At 44.1% G+C, this 22,053-nt stretch overlaps 1 pseudogene; it reads left to right on the top strand.

Annotated features, from left to right (window-relative positions):
• The first annotated feature begins 2,226 nt into the window (after positions 1-2,226).
• Positions 2,227-2,345, top strand: LOC135051453 (5S ribosomal RNA; annotated as a pseudogene).
• Positions 2,346-22,053: the final 19,708 nt, after the last annotated feature.

The raw sequence follows: 22,053 nt of genomic DNA, 5'->3' as shown, positions 1-22,053 counted from the left end.
GGTATATATTATAATAATAATACAATTATGGATGGACGGACTGCCTGCCGACTGCCGACACAGAGGTAGCCACAGCCGTGAACTACCGCACTGTACACTGGTTGATAAAGAGATAGTAGTATACTCGTAACAACTAGTATGACACTATGACGACGGTATAAAGAATGAAAAAAAAACCACGGTTAGGTGGTATATATTATAATAATAATACAATTATGGATGGACGGACTGCCTGCCGACTGCCGACACAGAGGTAGCCACAGCCGTGAACTACCGCACTGTACACTGGTTGATAAAGAGATAGTAGTATACTCGTAACAACTAGTATGACACTATGACGACGGTATAAAGAAAGAAAAAAAAATACCACAGTTAGGTGGTATATATTATAATAATAATACAATTATGGATGGACGGACTGCCTGCCGACTGCCGACACAGAGGTAGCCACAGCCGTGAACTACCGCACTGTACACTGGTTGATAAAGAGATAGTAGTATACTCGTAACAACTAGTATGACACTATGACGACGGTATAAAGAAAGAAAAAAAAATACCACAGTTAGGTGGTATATATTATAATAATAATACAATTATGGATGGACGGACTGCCTGCCGACTGCCGACACAGAGGTAGCCACAGCCGTGAACTACCGCACTGTACACTGGTTGATAAAGAGATAGTAGTATACTCGTAACAACTAGTATGACACTATGACGACGGTATAAAGAATGAAAAAAAAACCACGGTTAGGTGGTATATATTATAATAATAATACAATTATGGATGGACGGACTGCCTGCCGACTGCCGACACAGAGGTAGCCACAGCCGTGAACTACCGCACTGTACACTGGTTGATAAAGAGATAGTAGTATACTCGTAACAACTAGTATGACACTATGACGGTATAAAGAATGAAAAAAAAACCACGGTTAGGTGGTATATATTATAATAATAATACAATTATGGATGGACGGACTGCCTGCCGACTGCCGACACAGAGGTAGCCACAGCCGTGAACTACCGCACTGTACACTGGTTGATAAAGAGATAGTAGTATACTCGTAACAACTAGTATGACACTATGACGACGGTATAAAGAAAGAAAAAAAAATACCACGGTTAGGTGGTATATATTGTAATACAATTATGGATGGACGGACTGCCTGCCGAGTTCCGACTGCCGACACAGAGGTAGCCACAGCCGTGAACTACCGCACTGTACTGTGTCTGCTGCTAATATAGACTGGTTGATAAAGAGATAGTATACAATACATACAACAATATACTACTATACTGGTGGTCAGGCACTGGTCACCACTAGTCACACTGGCAGTGGCACTCCTGCAGCAAAAGTGTGCACTGTTTAATTTTAAATTAATATAATATTATGTACTCCTGGGGGCTCCTGCTATAACAACCTGCAGTGCTCCCCAGTCTCCCCCACAATTATTATAAGCTTTGCCTTTTATACATTGATGTGCAGCACACTGGGCTGAACTGAGTGCACACAGACTGAGTCACACTGTGTGACTGGCTGCTGCTGTGTATCGTTTTTTTTCAGGCAGAGAACGGATATAGCAGAGAACGGATATATTATATTAAAATAAATAAAAGTTAACTAACAACAACTGCACTGGTCACTGTGGTAAACTCTGTCTGACTCTGCACAATCTCTCTCTCTCTTCTAATCTAATTTCTAATGGAGAGGACGCCAGCCACGTCCTCTCCCTATCAATCTCAATGCACGTGTGAAAATGGCGGCGACGCGCGGCTCCTTATATAGAATCCGAGTCTCGCGAGAATCCGACAGCGTCATGATGACGTTCGGGCGCGCTCGGGTTAACCGAGCAAGGCGGGAGGATCCGAGTCTGCTCGGACCCGTAAAAAAAACATGAAGTTCGTGCGGGTTCGGTTTCAGAGAAACCGAACCCGCTCATCTCTAATGGGAAGCAGAGAGATCTTTAGCATCAAATCAATATTGTTATTTATTTAAATTTGGTGCATCCATCTATGGGAGAATACGCAATCTTCAGTGAGTGTAATGACAAATGATATCCTGTGGCTACCATCTCTCTCTTTATAGATTGTTATTTACTAGATTTATCAGCTATAATCTGGTAGTCGGGTTTTTTGAACCACATAAAAACCCAATATTTATTATGTGATTTCTATCTTGGGTCCCAATACAATCAGAAAACGGTGCACTCAGGAGACAGATTTACCTACGGTCAGACCGCACTGAGTATGCCCAAACTCGTCTGATCTTGGAAGCCAAGCACTGCAGGGCCTGGTCAGTACCTGGATGGGGAACCACCAGGGAATACTGGGTACCGTAGGTATTTTACTCTCCAACGCTTAATATAATTTTGGGACCCACGGCAGAGCAGCGAGTGACAAGGGGGGGTACCTCCCAACTGACCCCCACCCCCCACCCGCGGGACACTGCGACCCGCAAGTGGGACAGTGGGACTGACCGTAAAAAACGAGACTGTTCCGCCAAAATCGGGACAGTTGGGAGGCATGCAGCACCCTATACAGCAGCATTGGACATATGGCAGCAGAGGACACAACCACTGTGACTGGACTGATGCAGCACAAGACACGGACACTGAGGACACTTAGAGAACGGAGACACGTCCTCTCGCTACACTCTCCAATGCCGGAGTGAAAATGGCGGCGATGTGCGGCTCCTTATATGGAATCCAAGCCCCGCGAGAATCCGACAGCGGGATGATGACGTTTTGCCTTGTTCTGGTTTCCGAGTCAGGCGGGAAAACCCGAGCCGGACTTGGATCCGGGCTCGGAGTGTGAAGTCCGGTAGGGTTCGGTTCTCTGAGAACCGAACCCGCTCATCTCTACTACTTATCACTATATATTGCATCGCTTTGATGCGATGTATAGCTGTAATAACCTCCGGAGATCTTTGACTCCATTGCATCCTGCCGCTTACCTGCAGATAATGGTAGCCCTGACTAAAAGGGTTTTCAGTCTATGACGTGTATGAGACATATTTTTAATTTTAATGCCTGTTGGTAATAGAATTATTCTCACTAATTAGTAATTGGTTCATTGAACTTTGAGATTTTCACAGTTTCAGCGATTAGGGGGTAGCGAATGTCAGTCTGATCAAAACAAAATATTCTTTAATAAACAAGTAAAGACACTATATAATATAATATGTATATCAAAGACAATGCATTAATGGGCTGACTCATATACTGTATATAAAATAACGAGATTAGTGATGCATGATTTAATATAACTTGAAGAAATTGAGATACCATTTTTTAACATCCAGAGCAAAGTCAGGATAAACCAACACTGATTGTCCAGTTTGAGAGGGGGCCATGAAGCCAAACCACCCGCAGGACAGCACTTCTGTCTTTATAATAAAGCAAACGAGCTAGTCAAGTTCTCTTTAATTCACAGCAAAACACATTAATCCTCTGCGAACTTGGCCTTGAAACCTTTCTGCTCTAGGAAGATTATTGCAATAAGGTTTATCCCTATATCTGATACGAGTAACACATCTTGAATATCAGTGACTATGGTCTCACCTGTTAAATTTCGGCGAACTGTATTTGTCCTGACTTTTGTGTCCTCTGATCTTTATAGGATTACACATGGTGAATTATGTGAACCACTCCTGGTTATAACTTATAACTATGCCTTATTGCTCGAAATACCAACAGTTCCTTCTGTGGCAGGCTGTGACACTTAAAGGGCCCCATACACTACAGCGACATGTCGGAGGCTAAAGTTGGATGCGATTTACATTGAACCGCCCGCCAGCTGCCCGGACGGCAGGATCGCATACGATACATCTTATGCGGTCCTTTTGTATACAATGTATCGTATGCGATCCCAGCCATGCCTGCGGGATCTGACATATCACGTGTGCAGCACTAACGACCTAGGGGCTCCGATCCGATGCTCACGGGACCGCGCATCGGATCGGATGTAAAACACATTTGATTTGCCACTCTTCATCTGATTTATCGGCCCGAAACCGAAAGGTCGAAATCGGATGAAATCGGGCATTATCGTTCTAGTGTATGGGGCCCTTAAGACTGACTTATTGTTTCTGTCACACTTCCATTGTTGTATGGCATTCACACCTTTCAGTTTGAATATTGAGGCCTCATGCCCAACTTTGTGACATACGTAACTCCTGTACTTAGGCTACTTAGGCTTGGTAATATACAACAATAAAATATAAACTCTTTTTCGCATCCAAAATTAATTGCAGCCTACGAACCAAAAGGATTCTTTACCTTCTCCAACACAAATAACCATAAACCAGATAATGTCCCACAGTGGCGCAAAATAATTATTTGAAAACTGAAAGACATCACATAAAGGGTAAAGCCGGGTACACACTGGACGACCTCCCCTATGTAGCACTAGCAATCAGCAGTTTTATCGATATTAATGTACGATATCGTCATACCCCTCACTCCCCGAACAAGCAGCTCAAACATATGGGGCCTAATTCAGAGTTGATCACAGCAGCAAATTTGTTAGCAGTTGGGCAAAACCATGGGGGTCATTCCGAGTAGTGATGTGCACCGTACATATTTCGGGTTTTGTGTTTTGGTTTTGGATTCGGTTCCGCGGCCGTGTTTTGGATTCGGACGCGTTTTGGCAAAACCTCCCTGAAATTTTTTTGTCGGATTCGGGTGTGTTTTGGATTCGGGTGTTTTTTTACAAAAAACCCTCAAAAACAGCTTAAATCATAGAAATTGGGGGTCATTTTGATCCCATAGTATTATTAACCTCAATAACCATAATTTACACTAATTTTCAGTCTATTCTGAACACCTCACACCTCAGAATATTATTTTTAGTCCTAAAATTTGCACCGAGGTCGCTGGATGGCTAAGCTAAGCGACCCAAGTGGCCGATACAAACACCTGGCCCATCTAGGAGTGGCACTGCAGTGTCAGACAGGATGGCACTTCAAACAAATAGTCCCCAAACAGCACATGATGCAAAGAAAAAAAGAGGCGCACCAAGGTCGCTGTGTGACTAAGCTAAGTGATACAAGTGGCCGACACAAACACCTGGCCCATCTAGGAGTGGCACTGCAGTGCCAGGCAGGATGGCACTTCAAAAAAATAGTCCCCAAACAGCACATGATGCAAAGAAAAAAAGAGGCGCACCAAGGTCGCTGTGTGACTAAGCTAAGCAACACAAGTGGCCGACACAAACACCTGGCCCACCTAGGAGTGGCACTGCAGTGTCAGGCAGGATGGCACTTCCAAAAAATTGTCCCCAAACAGCACATGATGCAAAGAAAAAAAGAGGCGCACCAAGGTCGCTGTGTGACTAAGCTAAGCGACACAAGTGGCCGACACAAACACCTGGCCCATCTAGGAGTGGCACTGCAGTGTCAGGCAGGATGGCACTTCAAAAAAATTGTCCCCAAACAGCACATGATGCAAAGAAAAAAAGAGGCGCACCAAGGTCGCTGTGTGACTAAGCTAAGCGACCCAAGTGGCCGACACAAACACCTGGCCCATCTAGGAGTGGCACTGCAGTTTTCTAGCGAGAGGATGAGTGCTTCCATCCTCATGTGAATCTGAACCACTAGCCATGAACATAGGCCAGGGCCTCAGCCGTTCCTTGCCACCCCGTGTCGTAAATGGCATATTGGCAAGTTTACGCTTCTCATCAGACGCTTTCAATTTTGATTTTTGGGTCATTTTACTGAACTTTTGTTTTTTGGATTTTACATGCTCTCTACTATGACATTGGGCATCGGCCTTGGCAGACGACGTTGATGGCATTTCATCTTCTCGGCCATGACTAGTGGCAGCAGCTTCAGCAAGAGGTGGAAGTGAATCTTGATCTTTCCCTATTTTAACCTCCACATTTTTGTTCTCCATTTTTTAATGTGTGGAATTATATGCCAGTATCAATAGCAATGGCCTACTACTATATATACTGCGCACAACTGAAATGCACCACAGGAATGGATGGATAGTATACTTGACGACACAGAGGTAGGTAGAGCAGTGGCCTACTGTACTATACTGCTATATATTATATACTGGTGATCAGCAAACTGTGCAAAACTGACATGCACCACAGGAATGGATGGATAGTATACTTGACGACACAGAAGTAGGTACAGCAGTGGCCTACTGTACCGTAATGCTATATCCGGCAGTACGGATGGTGTAATGGTTAGCATTACTGCCTCACAGCACTGAGGTCATGGGTTCGATTCCCACCATGGCCCTAACTGTGCGGAGTTTGTATATTCTCCCCGTACTTGCGTGGGTCTCCTCCGGGTACTCCGGTTTCCTCCCACAATCCCAAAAATATACTGGCAGGTTAATTGGCTCCCAACAAAATTAACCCTAGATTGAATGTGTCTGTGTGTACATGTGGTAGGGAATATAGATTGTAAGCTCCACTGGAGCAGGGACTGATGTGAATGGGCAAATATTCTCTGTAAAGCGCTGCGGAATATGTGTGCGCTATATAAATAACTGGTAATAATAATAATAATAATATTATATACTGGTGGTCAGCAAACTGTGCAAAACTGAAATGCACCACAGGTATGGATGGATAGTATACTTGACGACACAGAGGTAGGTAGAGCAGTGGCCTACTGTACCGTACTGCTATATATTATATACTGGTGGTCAGCAAAGTGTGCAAAACTGAAATGCACCACAGGTATGGATGGATAGTATACTTGACGACACAGAGGTAGGTAGAGCAGTGGCCTACTGTACCGTACTGCTATATATTATATACTGGTGGTCAGCAAACTGTGCAAAACTGAAATGCACCACAGGTATGGATGGATAGTATACTTGACGACACAGAGGTAGGTAGAGCAGTGGCCTACTGTACCGTACTGCTATATATTATATACTGGTGGTCAGCAAACTGTGCAAAACTGAAATGCACCACAGGTATGGATGGATAGTATACTTGACGACACAGAGGTAGGTAGAGCAGTGGCCTACTGTACCGTACTGCTATATATTATATACTGGTGGTCAGCAAACTGTGCAAAACTGAAATGCACCACAGGTATGGATGGATAGTATACTTGACGACACAGAGGTAGGTAGAGCAGTGGCCTACTGTACCGTACTGCTATATATTATATACTGGTGGTCAGCAAACTGTGCAAAACTGAAATGCACCACAGGTATGGATGGATAGTATACTTGACGACACAGAGGTAGGTCGAGCAGTGGCCTACTGTACCGTACTGCTATATATTATATACTGGTGGTCAGCAAACTGTGCAAAACTGAAATGCACCACAGGTATGGATGGATAGTATACTTGACGACACAGAGGTAGGTAGAGCAGTGGCCTTCTGTACCGTACTGCTATATATTATATACTGGTGGTCAGCAAACTGTGCAAAACTGAAATGCACCACAGGTATGGATGGATAGTATACTTGACGACACAGAGGTAGGTAGAGCAGTGGCCTACTGTACCGTACTGCTATATATTATATACTAGTGGTCAGCAAACTGTGCAAAACTGAAATGCACCACAGGTATGGATGGATAGTATACTTGACGACACAGAGGTAGGTAGAGCAGTGACCTACTGTACCGTACTGCTATATATTATATACTGGTGGTCAGCAAACTGTGCAAAACTGAAATGCACCACAGGTATGGATGGATAGTATACTTGATGACACAGAGGTAGGTAGAGCAGTGGCCTACTGTACCGTACTGCTATATATTATATACTGGTGGTCAGCAAAATTATGCACTGTACTCGTACTATATACTACAATGCAGCACAGATATGGAGCGTTTTTCAGGCAGAAAACGTATAATACTGGTGGTCACTGGTCAGCAAAACTCTGCACTGTACTCCTCCTATATAATACTGCTGGTCCCCAGTCCCCACAATAAAGCAGTGTGAGCACAGATATATGCAGCACACTGAGCACAGATATGGAGCGTTTTTCAGGCAGAGAACGTATATTACTGGTAGTCACTGGTCAGCAAACCTCTGCACTGTACTCCTCCTATATAATAGAGATGAGCGGGTTCGGTTTCTTTGAATCCGAACCCGCACGAACTTCACTTTTTTTTTCACGGGTCCGAGCGACTCGGATCTTCCCGCCTTGCTCGGTTAACCCGAGCGCGCCCGAACGTCATCATGACGCTGTCGGATTCTCGCGAGACTCGGATTCTATATAAGGAGCCGCGCGTCGCCGCCATTTTCACACGTGCATTGAGATTGATAGGGAGAGGACGTGGCTGGCGTCCTCTCCATTTAGATTAGATTTAGAAGAGAGAGAGAGAGAGAGATTGCTGTGATACTGTAGATTAGAAGAGAGTGCAGACAGAGTTTAGTGACTGACGACCACAGTGACCAGTGACCACCAGAGACAGTGCAGTTGTTTGTTTTATTTAATATATCCGTTCTCTGCCTGAAAAAAACGATACACAGTCACACAGTGACTCAGTCTGTGTGCACTGCTCAGCCCAGTGTGCTGCACATCAATGTATTGTATATAAAGCTTATAATTGTGGGGGAGACTGGGGAGCACTGCAGGTTGTTATAGCAGGAGCCAGGAGTACATGATAAATAATATTATATTAAAATTAAACAGTGCACACTTTTGCTGCAGGAGTGCCACTGCCAGTGTGACTAGTGGTGACCAGTGCCTGACCACCAGTATATTAGTAGTATTGTATACTATCTCTTTATCAACCAGTCTATATTAGCAGCAGACACAGTACAGTGCGGTAGTTCACGGCTGTGGCTACCTCTGTGTCGGCACTCGGCAGGCAGTCCGTCCATCCATAATTGTATTATAATATATACCACCTAACCGTGGTTTTTTTTTCATTCTTTATACCGTCGTCATACTAGTTGTTACGAGTATACTACTATCTCTTTATCAACCAGTGTACAGTGCGGTAGTTCACGGCTGTGGCTACCTCTGTGTCGGCACTCGGCAGGCAGTCCGTCCAACCATAATTGTATTATATACCACCTAACCGTGTTTTTTTTTTCATTCTTTATACCGTCGTCATACTAGTTGTTACGAGTATACTACTATCTCTTTATCAACCAGTGTACAGTGCGGTAGTTCACGGCTGTGGCTACCTCTGTGTCGGCACTCGGCAGGCAGTCCGTCCATCCATAATTGTATTATAATATATACCACCTAACCGTGGTTTTTTTTTCATTCTTTATACCGTCGTCATACTAGTTGTTACGAGTATACTACTATCTCTTTATCAACCAGTGTACAGTGCGGTAGTTCACGGCTGTGGCTACCTCTGTGTCGGCACTCGGCAGGCAGTCCGTCCAACCATAATTGTATTATAATATATACCACCTAACCGTGGTTTTTTTTTCATTCTTTATACCGTCGTCATACTAGTTGTTACGAGTATACTACTATCTCTTTATCAACCAGTGTACAGTGCGGTAGTTCACGGCTGTGGCTACCTCTGTGTCGGCACTCGGCAGGCAGTCCGTCCAACCATAATTGTATTATATACCACCTAACCGTGGTTTTTTTTTCATTCTTTATACCGTCGTCATACTAGTTGTTACGAGTATACTACTATCTCTTTATCAACCAGTGTACAGTGCGGTAGTTCACGGCTGTGGCTACCTCTGTGTCGGCACTCGGCAGGCAGTCCGTCCAACCATAATTGTATTATAATATATACCACCTAACCGTGGTTTTTTTTTCATTCTTTATACCGTCGTCATACTAGTTGTTACGAGTATACTACTATCTCTTTATCAACCAGTGTACAGTGCGGTAGTTCACGGCTGTGGCTACCTCTGTGTCGGCACTCGGCAGGCAGTCCGTCCATCCATAATTGTATTATAATATATACCACCTAACCGTGGTTTTTTTTTCATTCTTTATACCGTCGTCATACTAGTTGTTACGAGTATACTACTATCTCTTTATCAACCAGTGTACAGTGCGGTAGTTCACGGCTGTGGCTACCTCTGTGTCGGCACTCGGCAGGCAGTCCGTCCAACCATAATTGTATTATAATATATACCACCTAACCGTGGTTTTTTTTTCATTCTTTATACCGTCGTCATACTAGTTGTTACGAGTATACTACTATCTCTTTATCAACCAGTGTACAGTGCGGTAGTTCACGGCTGTGGCTACCTCTGTGTCGGCACTCGGCAGGCAGTCCGTCCAACCATAATTGTATTATATACCACCTAACCGTGTTTTTTTTTTCATTCTTTATACCGTCGTCATACTAGTTGTTACGAGTATACTACTATCTCTTTATCAACCAGTGTACAGTGCGGTAGTTCACGGCTGTGGCTACCTCTGTGTCGGCACTCGGCAGGCAGTCCGTCCATCCATAATTGTATTATAATATATACCACCTAACCGTGGTTTTTTTTTCATTCTTTATACCGTCGTCATACTAGTTGTTACGAGTATACTACTATCTCTTTATCAACCAGTGTACAGTGCGGTAGTTCACGGCTGTGGCTACCTCTGTGTCGGCACTCGGCAGGCAGTCCGTCCAACCATAATTGTATTATAATATATACCACCTAACCTTGGTTTTTTTTTCATTCTTTATACCGTCGTCATACTAGTTGTTACGAGTATACTACTATCTCTTTATCAACCAGTGTACAGTGCGGTAGTTCACGGCTGTGGCTACCTCTGTGTCGGCACTCGGCAGGCAGTCCGTCCAACCATAATTGTATTATATACCACCTAACCGTGGTTTTTTTTTCATTCTTTATACCGTCGTCATACTAGTTGTTACGAGTATACTACTATCTCTTTATCAACCAGTGTACAGTGCGGTAGTTCACGGCTGTGGCTACCTCTGTGTCGGCACTCGGCAGGCAGTCCGTCCAACCATAATTGTATTATAATATATACCACCTAACCGTGGTTTTTTTTTCATTCTTTATACCGTCGTCATACTAGTTGTTACGAGTATACTACTATCTCTTTATCAACCAGTGTACAGTGCGGTAGTTCACGGCTGTGGCTACCTCTGTGTCGGCACTCGGCAGGCAGTCCGTCCATCCATAATTGTATTATAATATATACCACCTAACCGTGGTTTTTTTTTCATTCTTTATACCGTCGTCATACTAGTTGTTACGAGTATACTACTATCTCTTTATCAACCAGTGTACAGTGCGGTAGTTCACGGCTGTGGCTACCTCTGTGTCGGCACTCGGCAGGCAGTCCGTCCAACCATAATTGTATTATAATATATACCACCTAACCGTGGTTTTTTTTTCATTCTTTATACCGTCGTCATACTAGTTGTTACGAGTATACTACTATCTCTTTATCAACCAGTGTACAGTGCGGTAGTTCACGGCTGTGGCTACCTCTGTGTCGGCACTCGGCAGGCAGTCCGTCCAACCATAATTGTATTATAATATATACCACCTAACCGTGGTTTTTTTTTCATTCTTTATACCGTCGTCATACTAGTTGTTACGAGTATACTACTATCTCTTTATCAACCAGTGTACAGTGCGGTAGTTCACGGCTGTGGCTACCTCTGTGTCGGCACTCGGCAGGCAGTCCGTCCATCCATAATTGTATTATATACCACCTAACCGTGGTTTTTTTATACCACCTAACCGTGGCAGTCCGTCCATAATTGTATACTAGTATCCAATCCATCCATCTCCATTGTTTACCTGAGGTGCCTTTTAGTTCTGCCTATAAAATATGGAGAACAAAAAAGTTGAGGTTCCAAAATTAGGGAAAGATCAAGATCCACTTCCACCTCGTGCTGAAGCTGCTGCCACTAGTCATGGCCGAGACGATGAAATGCCAGCAACGTCGTCTGCCAAGGCCGATGCCCAATGTCATAGTACAGAGCATGTCAAATCCAAAACACCAAATATCAGAAAAAAAAGGACTCCAAAACCTAAAATAAAATTGTCGGAGGAGAAGCGTAAACTTGCCAATATGCCATTTACCACACGGAGTGGCAAGGAACGGCTGAGGCCCTGGCCTATGTTCATGGCTAGTGGTTCAGCTTCACATGAGGATGGAAGCACTCAGCCTCTCGCTAGAAAACTGAAAAGACTCAAGCTGGCAAAAGCACCGCAAAGAACTGTGCGTTCTTTGAAATCCCAAATCCACAAGGAGAGTCCAATTGTGTCGGTTGCGATGCCTGACCTTCCCAACACTGGACGTGAAGAGCATGCGCCTTCCACCATTTGCACGCCCCCTGCAAGTGCTGGAAGGAGCACCCGCAGTCCAGTTCCTGATAGTCAGATTGAAGATGTCAGTGTTGAAGTACACCAGGATGAGGAGGATATGGGTGTTGCTGGCGCTGGGGAGGAAATTGACCAGGAGGATTCTGATGGTGAGGTGGTTTGTTTAAGTCAGGCACCCGGGGAGACACCTGTTGTCCGTGGGAGGAATATGGCCGTTGACATGCCAGGTGAAAATACCAAAAAAATCAGCTCTTCGGTGTGGAGGTATTTCACCAGAAATGCGGACAACAGGTGTCAAGCCGTGTGTTCCCTTTGTCAAGCTGTAATAAGTAGGGGTAAGGACGTTAACCACCTCGGAACATCCTCCCTTATACGTCACCTGCAGCGCATTCATAATAAGTCAGTGACAAGTTCAAAAACTTTGGGTGACAGCGGAAGCAGTCCACTGACCAGTAAATCCCTTCCTCTTGTAACCAAGCTCACGCAAACCACCCCACCAACTCCCTCAGTGTCAATTTCCTCCTTCCCCAGGAATGCCAATAGTCCTGCAGGCCATGTCACTGGCAAGTCTGACGAGTCCTCTCCTGCCTGGGATTCCTCCGATGCATCCTTGCGTGTAACGCCTACTGCTGCTGGCGCTGCTGTTGTTGCCGCTGGGAGTCGATGGTCATCCCAGAGGGGAAGTCGTAAGCCCACTTGTACTACTTCCAGTAAGCAATTGACTGTTCAACAGTCCTTTGCGAGGAAGATGAAATATCACAGCAGTCATCCTACTGCAAAGCGGATAACTGAGGCCTTGGCATCCTGGGTGGTGAGAAACGTGGTTCCGGTATCCATCATTACTGCAGAGCCAACTAGAGACTTGTTGGAGGTACTGTGTCCCCGGTACCAAATACCATCTAGGTTCCATTTCTCTAGGCAGGCGATACCGAAAATGTACACAGACCTCAGAAAAAGAGTCACCAGTGTCCTAAAAAATGCAGCTGTACCCAATGTCCACTTAACCACGGACATGTGGACAAGTGGAGCAGGGCAGGGTCAGGACTATATGACTGTGACAGCCCACTGGGTAGATGTATGGACTCCCGCCGCAAGAACAGCAGCGGCGGCACCAGTAGCAGCATCTCGCAAACGCCAACTCTTTCCTAGGCAGGCTACGCTTTGTATCACCGCTTTCCAGAATACGCACACAGCTGAAAACCTCTTACGGCAACTGAGGAAGATCATCGCGGAATGGCTTACCCCAATTGGACTCTCCTGTGGATTTGTGGCATCGGACAACGCCAGCAATATTGTGTGTGCATTAAATCTGGGCCAATTCCAGCACGTCCCATGTTTTGCACATACCTTGAATTTGGTGGTGCAGAATTTTTTAAAAAACGACAGGGGCGTGCAAGAGATGCTGTTGGTGGCCAGAAGAATTGCGGGACACTTTCGGCGTACAGGCACCACGTACAGAAAACTGGAGCACCACCAAAAACTACTGAACCTGCCCTGCCATCATCTGAAGCAAGAAGTGGTAACGAGGTGGAATTCAACCCTCTATATGCTTCAGAGGTTGGAGGAGCAGCAAAAGGCCATTCAAGCCTATACAATTGAGCACGATATAGTAGGTGGAATGCACCTGTCTCAAGTGCAGTGGAGAATGATTTCAACGTTGTGCAAGGTTCTGATGCCCTTTGAACTTGCCACACGTGAAGTCAGTTCAGACACTGCCAGCCTGAGTCAGGTCATTCCCCTCATCAGGCTTTTGCAGAAGAAGCTGGAGGCATTGAAGGAGGAGCTAACACGGAGCGATTCCGCTAGGCATGTGGGACTTGTGGATGCAGCCCTTAATTCGCTTAACAAGGATTCACGGGTGGTCAATCTGTTGAAATCAGAGCACTACATTTTGGCCACCGTGCTCGATCCTAGATTTAAAGCCTACCTTGGATCTCTCTTTCCGGCAGACACAGGTCTGCTGGGGTTGAAAGACCTGCTGGTGACAAAATTGTCAAGTCAAGCGGAACGCGACCTGTCAACATCTCCTCCTTCACATTCTCCCGCAACTGGGGGTGCGAGGAAAAGGCTCAGAATTCCGAGCCCACCCGCTGGCGGTGATGCAGGGCAGTCTGGAGCGACTGCTGATGCTGACATCTGGTCCGGACTGAAGGACCTGACAACGATTACGGACATGTCGTCTACTGTCACTGCATATGATTCTCTCAACATTGATAGAATGGTGGAGGATTATATGAGTGACCGCATCCAAGTAGGCACGTCACACAGTCCGTACTTATACTGGCAGGAAAAAGAGGCAATTTGGAGGCCCTTGCACAAACTGGCTTTATTCTACCTAAGTTGCCCTCCCACAAGTGTGTACTCCGAAAGAGTGTTTAGTGCCGCCGCTCACCTTGTCAGCAATCGGCGTACGAGGTTACATCCAGAAAATGTGGAGAAGATGATGTTCATTAAAATGAATTATAATCAATTCCTCCGCGGAGACATTGACCAGCAGCAATTGCCTCCACAAAGTACACAGGGAGCTGAGATGGTGGATTCCAGTGGGGACGAATTGATAATCTGTGAGGAGGGGGATGTACACGGTGATATATCGGAGGGTGAAGATGAGGTGGACATCTTGCCTCTGTAGAGCCAGTTTGTGCAAGGAGAGATTAATTGCTTCTTTTTTGGGGGGGGTCCAAACCAACCCGTCATATCAGTCACAGTCGTGTGGCAGACCCTGTCACTGAAATGATGGGTTGGTTAAAGTGTGCATGTCCTGTTTTGTTTATACAACATAAGGGTGGGTGGGAGGGCCCAAGGATAATTCCATCTTGCACCTCTTTTTTCTTTTCTTTTTCTTTGCATCATGTGCTGATTGGGGAGGGTTTTTTGGAAGGGACATCCTGCGTGACACTGCAGTGCCACTCCTAGATGGGCCCGGTGTTTGTGTCGGCCACTAGGGTCGCTAATCTTACTCACACAGCTACCTCATTGCGCCTCTTTTTTTCTTTGCGTCATGTGCTGTTTGGGGAGGGTTTTTTGGAAGGGACATCCTGCGTGACACTGCAGTGCCACTCCTAGATGTGCCCGGTGTTTGTGTCGGCCACTAGGGTCGCTAATCTTACTCACACAGCTACCTCATTGCGCCTCTTTTTTTCTTTGCGTCATGTGCTGTTTGGGGAGGGTTTTTTGGAAGGGACATCCTGCGTGACACTGCAGTGCCACTCCTAGATGTGCCCGGTGTTTGTGTCGGCCACTAGGGTCGCTAATCTTACTCACACAGTCAGCTACCTCATTGCGCCTCTTTTTTTCTTTGCGTCATGTGCTGTTTGGGGAGGGTTTTTTGGAAGGGCCATCCTGCGTGACACTGCAGTGCCACTCCTAGATGGGCCCGGTGTTTGTGTCGGCCACTAGGGTCGCTAATCTTACTCACACAGCTACCTCATGGCGCCTCTTTTTTTCTTTGCGTCATGTGCTGTTTGGGGAGGGTTTTTTGGAAGGGACATCCTGCGTTACACTGCAGTGCCACTCCTAGATGGGCCCGGTGTTTGTGTCGGCCACTAGGGTCGCTTATCTTACTCACACAGCGACCTCGGTGCAAATTTTAGGACTAAAAATAATATTGTGAGGTGTGAGGTATTCAGAATAGACTGAAAATGAGTGTAAATTATGGTTTTTGAGGTTAATAATACTTTGGGATCAAAATGACCCCCAAATTCTATGATTTAAGCTGTTTTTTAGTGTTTTTGGAAAAAAACACCCGAATCCAAAACACACCCGAATCCGACAAAAATAATTCGGTGAGGTTTTGCCAAAACGCGTTCGAACCCAAAACACGGCCGCGGAACCGAACCCAAAACCAAAACACAAAACCCGAAAAATTTCAGGCGCTCATCTCTACTATATAATACTGCTGGTCCCCAGTCCCCACAATAAAGCAGTGTGAGCACAGATATATGCAGCACACTGAGCACAGATATGGAGCGTTTTTCAGGCAGAGAACGTATAATACTGGTGGTCACTGGTCAGCAAAACTCTGCACTGTACTCCTCCTATATAATACTGCTGGTCCACAGTCCCCACAATAAAGCAGTGTGAGCACAGATATATGCAGCACACTGAGCACAGATATGGAGCGTTTTTCAGGCAGAGAACGTATAATACTGGTGGTCACTGGTCAGCAAACCTCTGCACTGTACTCCTCCTATAATACTGCTGGTCCCCAGAATAAAGATATTTGCAGGCCCCTGAAAGTGAAACAAAGTGAGAGGACGCCAGCCACGTCCTCTCACTATCATTTCCAATGCACGAGTGAAAAATGGCGGCGACGCGCGGCTCCTTATATAGAATCCGAATCTCGCGAGAATCCGACAGCGGGATGATGACGTTCGGGCGCGCTCGGGTTAACCGAGCAATACTGGAGTATCCGAGTATGCCTCGGACCCGTGTAAAATGGGTGAAGTTTGGGGGGGGTTCGGATTCCGAGGAACCGAACCCGCTCATCACTAGTTTTTAGTTGGTGGTGGCAGGTGCAGGATACCTTGTTTTGGGAACTGCCCATCTTTGATTAGCAGAAGCAAAAAAAGAAACAGAGAAGGATTGGACTTGAAGTGGCGCACTTAAACATTAAATTGATACATAAAATATAACTTTTATTAGAGTATATTTGTTAAAAAGACCTGTAGCTGTGAAATATTAAAACCAAAAACATATAAATTGACAAAACAAAGTGTGAAATGTGTGAATAAAAACACACACTGTGCTAACTGTGTAGTGCTACACATATATAATATATTATAGGTACTATGACCCTTGAATCAAATTATATGTGTTGTTAGGCTGAGTGCCCAATGGCGCTTTGAAGTCACTGATCAGTTGTACTAGATAGGCTTACTGAGGGTACTGTAAAGTGCAATATTCCAATAGAAAGCTCCCCTTCAGTTTGGGCGCTGTGACCCCTCACTTATGTGCAGTCAGTGTTTATCCTCACTAGTGATCTCAATGTAACTAGCTGTTCTCAATCAGTTTACAGCAGGTAATATCTGAAGTCAGTATCACTTTAAGTGAATAATCTGTTTTGGCGCTATGACCCCTCACTTATATGCATTCATATGCTTATACAGCTATGAATCCGTGTTTCTCCTCACTAGTGATCTCAATGTAATTGGCTGTTCTTAATCAATTTACAGCAGATAATAACTGAAGTCAGTGTCACTTTAAGTGAATGATAATTGGTGTTCACTTATATGCTTATACAGCTATAGATCAGTGCTTCTCCTCACTAGTGATCTCAATATAATTAGCTGTTCTCAGTCGATTTACAGAAGGTAATTAATAAAGTCAATATCACTTTAAGTGAGTAATCACAATGTTCATTAGTGATATTGTTAATGAGAGACACTGTAATGTCCAAGAATGCATATAAACTCACAGTTTTCCACAATATTCACTACTATTATAGTGGAATATAGATCATAGCTGTGAGGCACAGGGTTTAGTGAGCTGTTTGAGTATTGCACTAATGCCGTACACTGGAACACTCCATCAGCTGTTAATAGCAGTATATCCTAACTGGCTATTTTGTACTTATCAGCTGTGTGATGGAAACCTATATATCAAATAAACAGCATTTCTCAATGTAATTAGCTGTTCTCAATCAATTTACAGCAGGTAATAACTGAAGTCAGTATCCCTTTAAGTGAATAATCTGTTTGGGCGCTATGACCCCTCACTTATATGCATTCATATGCTTATACAGCTATGAATCCGTGTTTCTCCTCACTAGTAATCTCAATATAATTGGCTGTTCTTAATCAATTTACAGCAGGTAATACCTGAAGTCAGTGTCACTTTAAGTGAATGATAATTGATGTTCACTTATATGCTTATACAGCTATAGATCAGTGCTTCTCCCCACTAGTGATCTCAATATAATTAGCTGTTCTCAGTAGATTTACAGCAGGTAATTAATAAAGTCAATATCACTTTAAGTGAGTAATCACAATGTTCATTAGTGATATTGTTAATGAGAGACACTGTAATGTCCAAAAATGCATATAAACTGACAGTTTTCCACAATATTCACTACTATTATAGTGGAATATAGATCATAGCTGTAAGGTATTGCACTAATGCTGTACACTGGAACACTCCATCAGCTGTTAATAGCAGTATATCCTAACTAGCTGTTTTGTAATTATCAGCTGTGTGATGGAAACCTATATATCAAATACACAGCATTTAACCTGAGTAGCACATAAACACTGCTAGATAATTGTTCTATACTTATAAAGTAACAAGCAGTGCTGTAGAGATGTCTCAGCTGCTACATTAAGCAGTGTATCTTAGTCTTGCTACAATGTTGCTAGTACATGCAGCTTGCTGAGTCATATGTGGTTAAATAATCCTCTCAGTGCAGGAAAGCTTGTGAGCTCCATCAGTGTCATGAGGCTTCACAATAGCCAGCTCAGCTTTAGTATAGATCTCGCTCTATTCCTAACAACACAATACATTTAGCACATTGTTATTATACACAGCAGCACAGTGTGACTCGCCGACACGTGTTTCACAGTTAAGTTTTTTCAGGGCTAACCAGAATGCCTCCAATAGCCCTAATTTAACAGTACAGATACACCAATCGCAGGGCAGATTCCCGGTCACATGGCTGGGCCATCCAATCACGTTGCGTCTCCTGTTAATGGGATTTGGACTGTGCTCAGTCTAATCATGTGACACCTATTAACCTATCAGAGAGCCCAAATTACATGCACCAGAGATAGACATAATGTTAAATCTGTGTCTCTGATTCTGGGCTACGGTTCAAGTCATCTGACAGGTTAGATCCAATGTAATCCTAATAATAGGTTCCTGAGAGTAATATTAAAGGGATACTCAGTGTTTCCAGTATGAGAGATAAACTTGAATATGCTTAGTAAGTAAGGTGAGTGTGTATTGGAAAAGTGATGTATAACAGTTGTCATTGGCAACTAAATAATAGAAAAAAAAAATGAACACCTCAAACTGTGCAATGTGAAAATAAAATAAACAATAAAAATGTGAAAAACAGCTGAGTGGTATACTATGTGTGTCTGTGTCAGAATTTAATTTAATACAGTGAAAATAAGATAGTGACTGTATGTTATTTATAATGGTCATGTAAATATTTCATGGCCAAGAGTGTTTAGTATCTGGTGAGTGAACTGAAAATGGTGAAATTATAATGATGATTTGATCTAATAGTGACCCTCCAAATAAATGTGATTAAAAATATGTGATATGCATACAAATTGTACACTTATAAATATATTATGAAGGTGGTCCTACAAAATACTAATTCATGGAGTAGTTCCCAGCAATCTCATTATTATAATACATTTAATATGTTGAGCCACCTTATAATTGAGAGATATTGAGTCTACCTGTTGTGTATAAATATACCTAATATCTCATCCCACGGTAGCATCCCTTATCTTGTATCGTAGGAACCTATGGAACCTGTTCCTCTCAGTATGATTGGATGTACACATCCCTAATTTTCTCAGATGTATTTTCCCATATTATTCCCAAATCTGCGTATATCTCCTTGTCCCCATTATTCCTGGTGTAGTTGTCTCTTTTTAAATTCGAGGTATCTGTTCAAGACGGTAAGTATAATTTCTCCTATATACTCATTATTCCAACATAGATAACCAATGGATCACATATGGATTATTTGTTTTGCTTGTTGTTTGTCACCTAGTTTATCGTAGGCCCATCTGGATAATTTACACTGAAGTACCCTATGGGATCAATAAAATCATAAATCTTCATCACAGAGCAATAATTTACGTCAAGGTTAGGACATACAGTCTTTTAATATTCCAATTTTCAAGATGTTAAATCAGGATCTTATGAAGTGTAATACATTGGTATTCTTCATACTTTTGGGGATGAAAAGGTCTGTAACCCCCTTACTCAGGGAACAGGTCCACTCAACCCTTAATCAAAAAATTCTTCCCCATGTCACACCTACGAACTTCCTTTATGCTTCCCCATCAATTAGGGATAGGGAGCCAAAAAGTAACATAAAATGTCCAAAATTTTCCTTCACAAGGTAAGTGATGGTGCTTATCCCACTCAGCACCCCTAGAGGAATGGCAAATAACTGTTGTGTTCGTTCATGCCCAGTGGTTGCATACTGTCCATGAGGAAGATTAACTTGGTCTCTAATTTGAGCAGTTCATTATCAAGGTCACCTCCCCTGATACCCAGTAGTAGTAGCAGAAGCAGCCAGCTGGATCTCCAACAAGCAGCATAAGATATCTGCAGGACAGCCCTGTCACAATCACACAGCATAAGACATCTGCAGGACAGCCCTGTCACAATCACACGGCCGCCTTCTCAAAGCTGAGGCTGAGTTTGACTGCACCTAGCATGGTGGTAAAGGAAGTGGAGGAGGATGCGCTGGGATTATTGGTGGTCATTCCGAGTTGATCGCTAGCTGCTTTTGTTTGCAGCGCAGCGATCAGGCTTAAAAGTGGCAGTTCTGCGAATGCGTATTCGTGCGAATGCGCACACGTGACGTACAGGCACAACGAACGATGTCGTTTTGCACAGGGTCTAGCGATGCATTTCAGTCGCACTGCTTGCCGCAGAGTGATTGACATGAAGTGGGCATTTCTGGGTGGCAACTGACCATTTTCAGAAAAACGCAGGCGTGCCAGGGAAAATGCAGGCGTGGCTGGGCGAACGCTGGGCGGGTGTGTGACATCAAATCCGGATCTGAATAGTCTGAAGTGATCGCTAGCGCTGAGTAGGTTTTGAGCTACTCTGAAACTACACAAATTTTTTTTGCAGGCACTCTGTGATAAAAACGTTTGCACTTTTGCTAAGCTAAAATACACTTCCAGTGGGCGGCGGCATAGCGTTTGCACGGCTGCTAAAAACTGATAGCGAGCGATCAACTCGGAATGATCCCCATTGTGCGGTGCAGTGAAGGCTGATGAAGCCTTCTGTGCCATCATAAGTAACAGTCTTACTCAATGCTAGTGAACCCCGCGAATGGGCTGGACTCTGGCTGGTTGGCAGTGGGGTAGGTAAATTGCGATGTGAGCATTGGTTACCACACGGACTTGCTGTTAGAGCCGTGGCGGGTCCTAGTGCCTGACGGCTCTTTTATCAAATCTGACTGACGGAAATAGCAGTAGTGCTGCTGCTGCTGTTCTCCTTTTGAAAGAAGAAAAAAGTCAGAAATGACAGGGGGGGGGGGGCGGGTGGCGGGTGCCCCCCCCCCTGGATCCGCCTATGAGTATAATGTAACATATGCGTAATGTATCATTGTATCAATGTATCATGAGCCAGTCTGAACCTGCCAGGGAACCTGTGATTACGCTGTCTCAATACAGCGTTATTATCACAATGACCCCTGTAGTGTTTTTTCACATTATTATTGTTTTAGTACATTCGTTCAAATCGCAATTTTCATTCAAAGTATAGGAAATGTGATCTGATTACTAAACAAAAAGTGATTTAAAGGGTTTGGAGTCGTTCTTCATGAAAACTGTTCCAAAAGTCCTTGAATACTGTCACAACTGAGGGCCTGAGCTGACGGAAGGCAGCCTCAGTTGTAGGGGCTGAGATGTACCGGAACCTGGGAGGTTGTATCAGACCCCTGGACATGTAAGTAACATGAAGAGAAACCGCCCGAAGGCGTGACCACGACAACTTGAGTAAAAGTCAATGATATTTATTTATGACAAACTCCATGCATCACAGTAGCAGTAAAAAGTAACATAAAAATCAGCAGAGAAATAATAATACAGTTCCTGGGTACTACAGGGTGGCAGGGGCCACAGAGCTCTGGTGGTATGAGACAGT

The sequence above is a fragment of the Pseudophryne corroboree genome, chromosome 2 (assembly GCF_028390025.1).
Source record: "Pseudophryne corroboree isolate aPseCor3 chromosome 2, aPseCor3.hap2, whole genome shotgun sequence".
Classification (NCBI taxonomy): Eukaryota; Metazoa; Chordata; class Amphibia; order Anura; family Myobatrachidae; genus Pseudophryne; species Pseudophryne corroboree.
The sequence above is the reverse complement of the archived record's forward strand: the minus strand, read 5'-3'. Positions and strand labels throughout refer to the sequence as shown.